The sequence below is a fragment of the Podarcis cretensis genome, assembly GCF_951804945.1.
Source record: "Podarcis cretensis genome assembly, chromosome: 18".
In the NCBI taxonomy this organism is placed as follows: domain Eukaryota; kingdom Metazoa; phylum Chordata; class Lepidosauria; order Squamata; family Lacertidae; genus Podarcis; species Podarcis cretensis.
In genome coordinates, this window is record NC_137188.1 from 4674635 (window position 1) to 4684547 (window position 9913).

Consider the following 9913-nt stretch of genomic DNA (forward strand, 5'->3'; position numbering starts at 1 on the left):
ATCCTGGGAACGGTAGGCTGCTAAAAGTTGTGGGAATTATAGCTCTGGGAAGTGGGAACTACATTTCCCAGGATTCTTTGGGGGAAGTCATGTGCTTTGGATGTAAAGCTAAAGGGACCCCTGACCATTAGGCCCAGTCGTGGCCGACTCTGGGGTTGTGGCGCTCATCTCGCTTTACTGGCCGAGGGAGTCGGCATACAGCTTCCGGGTCATGTGGCCAGCATGACTAAGCCGCTTCTGGAGAACCAGAGCAGCACTCGGAAACGCCGTTTACCTTCCCACCAGAGTGATACCTATTTATCTACTTGCACTTTGACGTGCTTTTGAACTGCTAAGTTGGCAGGAGCAGGGACCGAGCAACGGGAGCTCACCCCGTCGCGGGGATTTGAACCGCCGACCTTCTGATCAGCAAGTCCTAGGCTCTGTGGTTTAAGCCACAGCACCACCCGCGTCCCTTACTTTGGATGCCCCACTTTCACTTTTACGGAGGGAATCTAAAGAACCCCTTAGGATCTTCAGCACCGAAGAAGAATAAAGGGAACCACCAGTTGTCTGGCCTCTTCTGTATCCCTTGTGCAATGAGTCGTAGAATGGCACGGCGCCAGAGACATCGCCAGGAACATCGGGTGAAAGCAGCGTTATACTGAGTCAGCCCATCAATCAATTTAGATCTCTGTCTGCAGCTTCAGACAAACCTCTTCCTAGACCAGGCTTCCTCAACCTCGGCCCTCCAGATGTTTTGAGACTACAATTCCCAGCACCCCTGACCACTGGTCCTGCTAGCTAGGGATCATGGGAGTTGTAGGCCAAAAACATCTGGAGGGCTGAGGTTGAGGAAGCCTGTCCTAGACCTATCTGAAAATGGGGGGGCGGGGGGAGAGAGACATACTTGGTGGACCTTCTGCATTCAAAGTGAGGTACATTCATTTCCCCAAATTCTCCCCTTTTAATATTCAGCCTTTAATAAGGATTTGGGGAAACTTGAAAAAGGTAGAAAGAATGAAGGTTGCAGCAATGTCATGAATGGGGCTGACATTCAAAATAGAATTCTGTGGAAAGCCTCAAGTCCACAGCCGTGAATGAAAGTATTTAATATCCACATTCCACCCCCAAAGAGGAACCAGAGTTTAATCCCAGTTTCCAAGAGGAGTCTTAGAATTATTTGGACGAAATCAAAGCTTACAAGCCTTTACTCCTGGGACCCCTTCTAAACTGCTATGTTTATTAAAACATTATATTCTTATTACAAAATAAAGCACCTACAACATATAAGAGACATATTAACATATAGACTATGATTTTTTTTGAGCCCTTGCTCAATCAGTCATCGCCAATGATCCTAATACAATACAGTAATATTATAGAAATACTTGTATTCTTAATTATCTTAGTGGCAAAGGCACAGCCCCATCTCCCTTGTTTCATTATTGCTGCTTATGGAGGGTCCATGTCTCAGGAAAAGAACTCAAAAGTCCCCCTTAACACATTTCACAGAAACGGGTAAGATCAGGGAACAGAGTTTAGCCAAGGTGGAGCTTTTCAGCTCCTGCAGTTCCAGAGAACCACAAACAAGAGGCCAGAAAAATCTTGGAGAAAGTGATGCTTACATTTTTATTCCACCCTTCCCCCAAACCCTCAACTCCATCCTACATGGTTGTCCTCCCCACCTTCATCCTCAAAATAACCCCGTGAAGTTAGGCTGAGAGGCAGCAACTGGGCCAAGGTGAGAAGAAGGTAACAAGGCATGCTGGAAGTTCCCCAGGTGCGTTTTGCGACTGAGGAAGGTCGGATCGCAACCATGTGGAGTTCTCTGGATGCCCAGGCTGGAGACTGACATCTCCATCTGGTTGGCTCCTCCAGCTTTCTTAAGCAGATCAGCAGAAAAGCTTATTTACAGTGGTGCCTTGCAAGACGAAATTAATCCGCCCCGTGAGGCTCTTCGTATAGCGGTTTTTCCGTCTTGCGAAGCAAGCCCATTGACAGCTTAGCGGATTAGCGCTATTAGCGGTTTAGCGGCTTTTAGCGATCAGCTGTTAAGCGGCTTATCAGCGGATCAGCTGATAAGCGGCTTAGGGGCTTAGGAAAAGGGGGGGAAAGGGGGAAAAAACCTGCAGGAACTCGCAAGACATTTTCGTCTTGCGAAGCAAGCCCATAGGGAAATTTGTTTTGCGAAGCGCCTCCAAAACGGAAAACCCTTTCGTCTAGTGGGTTTTCCGTCTTGCGAGGCGTTCGTCTTGCGGGGCACCACTGTATTGCATTTATCTCCCACCTTTTTCTCCAAGGAGTCCATGGTTCACACCCATCTCAGTTAATCTGCACAACACCCCTGTGAGGTAGGAAAAGAGGCTGTGACTGACTCCAAGATCAGTCAGTGAGATTCCTAACTGAGTGGGGATTCGAACTCTGATCTCCCAGGGTCCTAGTCCAACACTCTAACCTGCTACACCACACTAGCCTCCTGTAGACCTGCTTCTAGGGGGCAGCTCTATAATTAAGCGGGTAAATAAATATGGGAAAAGCCAAATGTCATGTAGGGAAAGATCAAAAATATTTTACTTGATGCTTGAATTTGTTTTATTTGATGTTTTAAAGAAAAAAATCTCAAAAGTGGTTTGCAACACATTAAAATACAAAACAGTACAGTGGAGGCTGCAGGTTTCGAATGTGATAATAATAATAATAATAATAATAATAATAATAATAATAATAATAATAATTTATTATTTATACCCCGCCCATCTGGCTGGGCCTCCCCAGCCACTCTGGGCGGCTTCCATAAAAACCAAAATCCTTGCAGGATGCACGTTCGCAACCCGCAGCGTTCACAACCCGCGTTTGCGCGCATGCGGGTTGCAATTTTGTGCTTCTGCGCATGCGCAAAGTGCGATTTAGCACTTCTGCACATGTGTGACCGACGAAACCCGGAAGTAACCCGTTCCGGTACTTCCGGGTTTCCATAACCCCAAAAAACCGCAACCTGAAGCGGCTGTAATCCGAGGTATGACTGTATATAAATGAAATTAATAATAAAAATAATTCCTCCCTCCATTGGGGGGAAATGGAGTTTAGCCATTCTGCTGTGGCAACCGCAACCTAGGTTTAAGGTGCTATTTGGCCATAAGCTCATATACAGTGGTGCCCCGCAAGACGAATGCCTCGCAAGACGAAAAACCCGCTAGACGAAAGGGTTTTCCGTTTTTCGAGGCGCTTCGCAAGACGAATTTCCCTATGGGCTTGCTTCGCAAGACGAAAGCGTCTTGCGATTTTTTTCGCTTCCCCCCCCTTTTTCTAAGCCGCTAATAGCCGCTAAGCCGCTAATAGGGATAGGGTTGCTTCACAAGACGAAAAAACGGCAAGACGAAGAGACTCGCGAGGCACCACTGTACCAGTTTCTTCTTTCATCTTGCGAGGCACCACTGTACCAGTTTCTAACACTGGTAACAAGAGCCTGGCTGCTGAATCCGGCCAAGGCAGGGCCATCTAGTCTACTCTCCTACTCTCCCTGTGGCTGACCAGATGTCCTCACAGGAGCCCAGCAAGCAGGACCTAAGCACAAGAAAAGCTCTCCCAACTTGTGATTCCCAGCAGCCGATATACAGAGACAAACTGGCTCCGACGGAGGAGGTAGAAGATCACCTGCAGATTCATTTTGGTGCAACTGCACCAGCTAGATGTGTAAGCTTTTTTATTATCATACCACCTTGTTTGATCTTAAATATCTGGCGGTATTCTGATCCAGCCAGAATAGCCCACAGAATCCAAGGAGGTACAGGCTGCCTACACTACGTCAGGTTAAGTCATAGTAACACAAGGAAAACCTGCTGGATCAAGCCAATGTCCCTTCTCGTCCACCATCCTGTCCTCACAATGACCAACCAGATAATAATAATAATAATAATAATAATAATAATAATAATAATTTATTATTTGTACCTCGCCCATCTGGCTGGGTTTCCCCAGCCACTCTGGGCGGCTTCCACAAAGACCAAAAATACACTAAGATGTCACACATTAAAAACTTCGCTAAACAGGGCTCCCATCCCAGGCAGATGTCTACAAGAAAGAAGATTCCACCTAAACATTAGGAAGAACTTCCTGACCGTAAGAGCTGTTTGACAGTGGAATTTGCTGCCAAGGAGTGTGGTGGAGTCTCCTTCTTTGGAGGTCTTGAAGCAGAGGCTTGACAACCATATGTCAGGAGTGCTCTGATGGTGTTTCCTGCTTGGCAGGGGGTTGGACTCGATGGCCCTTGTGGTCTCTTCCAACTCTATGATTCTATGAATGTCAGGTACAGTGGTACCTCAGGTTAAGTACTTAATTCGTTCCGGAGGTCTGTTCTTAACCTGAAACTGTTCTTAACCTGAAGCACCACTTTAGCTAATGGGGTCTCCCGCTGCCGCCGCGCCGCCAAAGCACGATTTCTGTTCTCATCCTGAAGCAAAGTTCTTAACCTGAAGCAGTATTTCTGGGTTAGTGGAGTCTGTAACCTGAAGCATATGTAACCCCAGGTACCACTGTAGTTGTTTATCTCTTTGACATCTGGTGGGAGGGCGTTCCACAGGGCGGATGCCACCACCGAGAAGGCCCTCTGCCTGGTTCCCTGTAGCTTTGTTTCTCGCAATGAGGGAACCGCCAGAAGGCCCTCAGAGCTGGACCTCAGTGTCCGGGCAGAACAATGGGGGTGGAGACGCTCCTTCAGGTATACTGGACCGCCTCAGCGCCTAGGGCTTGCCGATCGAAAGGTCGGCGGTTCGAATCCCTGCGGCGGGGTGCGCTCCCGCTGCTCGGTCCCAGCGCCTGCCAACCTAGCAGTTCGAAAGCACCTCCGGGTGCAAGTAGATAAATAGGGACCGCTTACCAGCGGGAAGGTAAACGGCGTTTCCGTGTGCGGCTCTGGCTCGCCAGAGCAGCGATGTCACGCTGGCCACGTGACCCGGAAGTGTCTCCGGACAGCGCTGGCCCCTGGCCTCTTAAGTGAGATGGGCGCACAACCCCAGAGTCTGTCAAGACTGGCCTGTACGGGCAGGGGTACCTTTACCTTTACCTTTAAGAACCCAGGCCACTGAAACTCACCACACAAACCTACCCCCCAACCCCAGAATCTTAGTCTTAATCTTGAGCTTTTCTTGTGAATGGCTAAAGTCTGTCCTTGTGAGTTGTGAACTGTGCTGTATTACTTGTGGCTTGTAGGAGTCCGCTGTTTTATTTGTTTTGTTTTGTTTTGTTGTGTTTTATGATGGGCGTAAAGCCGAATAAACATTTTGATTGATTGACCCCCACCCCCCACCCCGTGGAGGCAAACAGTCCAAAACACTTTCTTTATTCTATAGGGATGGGGGTCCCCCAAGTTCTGAAGCTGGGGTGGGAAGGGGCAGGCCTGAAGAAGCACCCCCTTCCAAAAGGGGCTCCGATGGGGAGGGCATGGGGGCCAGCAACCCCCTTTCTTCCTACACCTCCAAGGAGGCAAAACCCAAACCCCCTCCCATGGATGATCCGCAGCAAGGGCATTCCCTCCATCCAGGAGCACGGGCATTCAGCTGGAGGGAACCTTATTTGGGGTGCGTCCCCAGAACCCCCCTCCCCAAAGTAGGAGAGGGCGTGGCCAGCAGCCCCCTTCCGAGGGGGCGTGGCCAAAAACCCCTGCCTGTTTTGACTCAGGCGCCAAGGAGGCGTGGCCTTGCGCGATGGAGGCGTGGCCTAAGAGGACATTGTCTCCAGGGGCGTGGCCACCGAGCTGAGGGCGTGGCCAAAGGAAAGCCTATTCGGAGCGTGGTCCGGACCCCCCCGCACCCCCTCCTCGGAAAGGGGCGGGGCCTCTTCCCTTCGGCCCCTCCCCTCCCTCCCCTCAGAGGCCCCTCACTCACTCCGTGGCTCCTCGGCCTCCCCCAGGCCGGGCTTCCTCCGCTGCGGGGTGAGGGGGGTAGGGGAGGGTTGGGTTCGGCGGAGGCTTCACTCCCGCTCCATTTCCTTTCCTGGAGACGCCGGAGCTCCGGGGGAGGGGGGGAGGGACACCGCCGGCCTCCGCGAGCCTCCCGCCGCGACCTTTCGCCCGGAACCGGAAGCCCGCTCTCTCGCCGACTCCCAACTCTCGCGATAGTTAAGCGGGGGGGGGGGACCCGAACGAGATAGCGAGTGCGGGGAAGGGGGCGGGGTCTCGAACTGACTTCGCTCTCGTCGTCGTCCAAGGCTCGGTGATTCTCGCGAGAGTAAGCGGAAGAAGGGCGGAACCATAGAGCATGAAAGGGGAGGTTGGCTCTGACGGTTGGGAGGGTCCACCTTGGGAAATTCTGGAGGGGTGGGGAGGAATGTTCGTGAGGAGAATTTTTTTCTTAAAGGATTTGGATGACGGCGAACTGGGCGGAACCATTCGATAGGAGCACGGGGGGAGATTTTTTGGGGGGTGAAAACATAAATAAAATCTTATAATTCTTTTGTGAAAGAAAATCCAACAACCCATGCCTATATTTTTAATTATATCTAATGTTTTTATTGAAATAATAATAATACATAACAAAATTTAATAAACGATTGCAAAATAAAAAAATCATTTAAATATGCACATATATTTTGGTATATACATGAAAGTGTTCATAAATTTAAAATAAAATAAAGAGCACAAATTAAACGGTCTCTTACACAATTGTTAAAAACGGTTTGGAAGGAACCATTAGCATTAAAAAGGGGAGGGAGACGTTGCTATGGGAACGGGTAGTGACCACTTTTGCATAGTGGGGGGGGGGTTGGGATTTTCCACGTTCGGACGGAAACCGTTTTCTGAAACGGAGGGGTGGGAGGATCCATTCCATCGAGGGATCAGCGAAAGAAGGCGGCCTAACATTCTTTTCGGCAGGCCGGCCGTTTCACATACGTGGTTAGGAGGTATTTTTGAAACAATCATTCTCCCACCCATTTAAGTTGTCGGATGGTACAGTCCAAGATCGGTGTTTCATAGGCTAAGAAAAGGGAGACAGGCGCATCTGCGGCGTTGGTGGTATAGTGGTTAGCATAGCTGCCTTCCAAGCAGTTGACCCGGGTTCGATTCCCGGCCAACGCAGTATTTTCCTTCCCCTTCTTTTCATTCTTATGTAACTTACAATTATTTAAACAGTAACTTGCAATTATTTAAACAGTTCCTTACAAGTAAGACCAAACGCCACATCTCATAAATGAAAGAAAATTTCTCACTTGCATGTTTTATCATCCTTTACATGTGTGCATTCATTAATTCCCCCTCCTAATTTATGGGGAAATTATATTCATACAGTATCTATTATTATACATGTTCAAGAGGTGGGGATATTTTTTTTGAAAAGAAAGAAAGGAAATAAAAACCAGATTGCCATGCAATTAGTTTTATTCAGTTTTGTAAAAGAAAAAAAAATTCTAAACTATCAGCCTGAGTTTATTTGAGGTTTTCAAATAGTATTGCTAAACTAAACTAGCTTCTGGAAAGAGGTGGCTGCCCTGCTTAAAAAATAAATGCAAAAATAAAAATCCCAGAAATTAAATGCATTTAATTTTAACCAACTAAGCTGGGGGACTCATAATTCTAAAGTTAAACATTAAAAAAAAAAACCAAATCCTAGAAATTCAATAAATGCATTTAATTTCAATCAGTTATGCTGGAGAACTCACCATTCTAAAGTGAAATATTAACAAAAACCCAGAAATTCAATAAATGCATTTAATTTCAATCAGTTATGCTGGAGAACTCACCATTCTAAAGCAAATTATTAACAAAAACCCAGAAATTCAATAAATGCATTTAATTTTAATTAGTTAAACTGGTAGGGTTATAATTATAAATTAAAATAAAAACCGGAAAGGGGTTTTTCCAAGAAAAAGGCAATAATGTTTCCGCCCGGGATCGAACCGGGGACCTTTCGCGTGTGAGGCGAACGTGATAACCGCTACACTACGGAAACCGACATGGAAGGCTTCGTCGTGCTGCTTGATATTAACTCAAGGGCTTCCACTTTATAGTCTATCCACCTCTGATAGTTATTGATGCTTTTGGAAATATTCTCGTGCCCTGCGCTGAATGTTGCAGTTTTGCACCTGCGAGTTTTTGCACCTGCACCTCGAACCAAGGATCGCCCTTTGCAATCGGGTGGCCTGATTGCAATGCACTTTGCTAAAAAATAATGGATGCCACTGTCTCCATTAGAGGTCAGGAGAGACTCATCCATGCAGCAAAACTTGAGCTGCTAGTTGTTGTTGTTGTTTAGTGGTTTAGTTGTGTCCGCCTCTTTGTGACCCCCTGGACCAGAGCAGGCCAGGCACAGCTTTATCAACAACTTCAGATATGCAGATGACACAACCTTGATGGCAGAAAGTGAGGAGGAATTAAAGAACCTTTTAATGAGGGTGAAAGAGGAGAGTGCAAAATATGGTCTGAAGCTCAACATCCAAAAAACGAAGATCATGGCCACTGGTCCCATCACCTCCTGGCAAATACAGTGGTACCTCAGGTTAAGTACTTAATTCGTTCTGGAGGTCCGTTCTTAACCTGAAACTGTTCTTAACCTGAAGCACCACTTTAGCTAATAGGGCCTCCTGCTGCTGCCGCACCGCCGGAGCACAATTTATGTTCTCATCCTGAAGGAAAGTTCTTAACCCGAGGTACTATTTCTGGGTTAGCGGAGTCTGTAACCTGAAGTGTATGTAACCCGAGGTACCACTATAGAAGGGGAAGAATTGGAGGCAGTGAGAGATTTTACTTTCTTGGGCTCCATGATCACTGCAGATGGTGACAGCAGTCACGAAATTAAAAGACGCCTGCTTCTTGGGAGAAAAGCAATGACAAACCTAGACAGCATCTTAAAAGAGTCGTGTCCGCCTCTTCGTGACCCCCTGGACCAGAGCATGCCAGGCACTCCTGTCTCCCACTGCCTCCCGCAGTTTGGTCAAACTCATGTTGATAGTGTCCCACCATCTCGTCCTCTGCCGCCCCCTTCTCCTTGTGCCCTCCATCTTTCCCAACATCAGGGTCTTCTCCAGGGAGTCTTCTCTTCTCATGAGGTGGCCAATGTCTTGGAGCCTCAGTCTCAGGATCTGTCCTTCCAGTGAGCACTCAGGGCTGATTTCCTCCAGAATGGAGAGGTTGGATCTTCCTGCAGTCCATGGGACTCTCAAGAGTCTCCTCCAGCACCAGAATTCAAAAGCATCCATTCTTCGGCGATCAGCCTTCTTGATGGTCCAGATCTCACTTTCATGCATCACTCCTGGGAAAACCAGAGCTTTAACTATACGGACCTTTGTTGGCAAGGTGATGTCTCTGCTTTTTAAGATGCTGTCCAGGTTTGTCATTGCTTTTCTCCCAAGAAGCAGGCGTCTTTTAATTTTGTGGCTGCTGTCACCATCTGCAGTGATCATGGAGCCCAAGAAAGTAAAATCTCTCACTGCCTCCAATTCTTCCCCTTCTATAGTGGTACCTCGGGTTACATACACTTCAGGTTACAGACTCCGCTAACCCAGAAATAGTACCTCGGGTTAAGAACTTTCCTTCATGATGAGAACATAAATTGTGCTCCGGCGGTGCAGCAGCAGCAGGAGGCCCTATTAGCTAAAGTGGTGCTTCAGGTTAAGAACAGCTTCAGGTTAAGAACGGGCCTCCAGAACAAATTAAGTACTTAACCTGAGGTACCACTGTATTTGCCAGGAGGTGATGGGACCAGTGGCCATGATCTTCGTTTTTTTGATGTTGAGCTTCAGACCATATTTTGCACTCTCCTCTTTCACCCTCATTAAAAGGTTCTTTAATTCCTCCTCACTTTCTGCCATCTGCATATCTGAGGTTGTTGATATTTCTTCCCGCAATCTTAATTCCGGCTTGGGATTCATCCAGCCCAGCCTTTCGCATGATGAATTCTACTAGTGCTCTTGGATAATTTGAAGTTCCCCGTTCGGATGA

General features: G+C 47.7%; 1 protein-coding gene across 4 annotated transcripts in view; it reads right to left on the reverse strand.

Annotated features, from left to right (window-relative positions):
- The window catches only part of DPP9 (dipeptidyl peptidase 9), a gene marked incomplete at its 3' end in the record, with an annotated part of 56802 nt that extends 50770 nt beyond the window's left edge, over positions 1 to 6032 (reverse strand). For 2 of the 4 annotated variants that reach the window (XM_079960519.1, XM_079960517.1), the window contains exon 1: positions 5865 to 6031. Of the gene's footprint in view, positions 1 to 5860 lie in introns of all 4 variants that reach the window. The other 2 variants (XM_079960518.1, XM_079960520.1) reach the window with 2 other exon arrangements.
- Positions 6033 to 9913: the final 3881 nt, after the last annotated feature.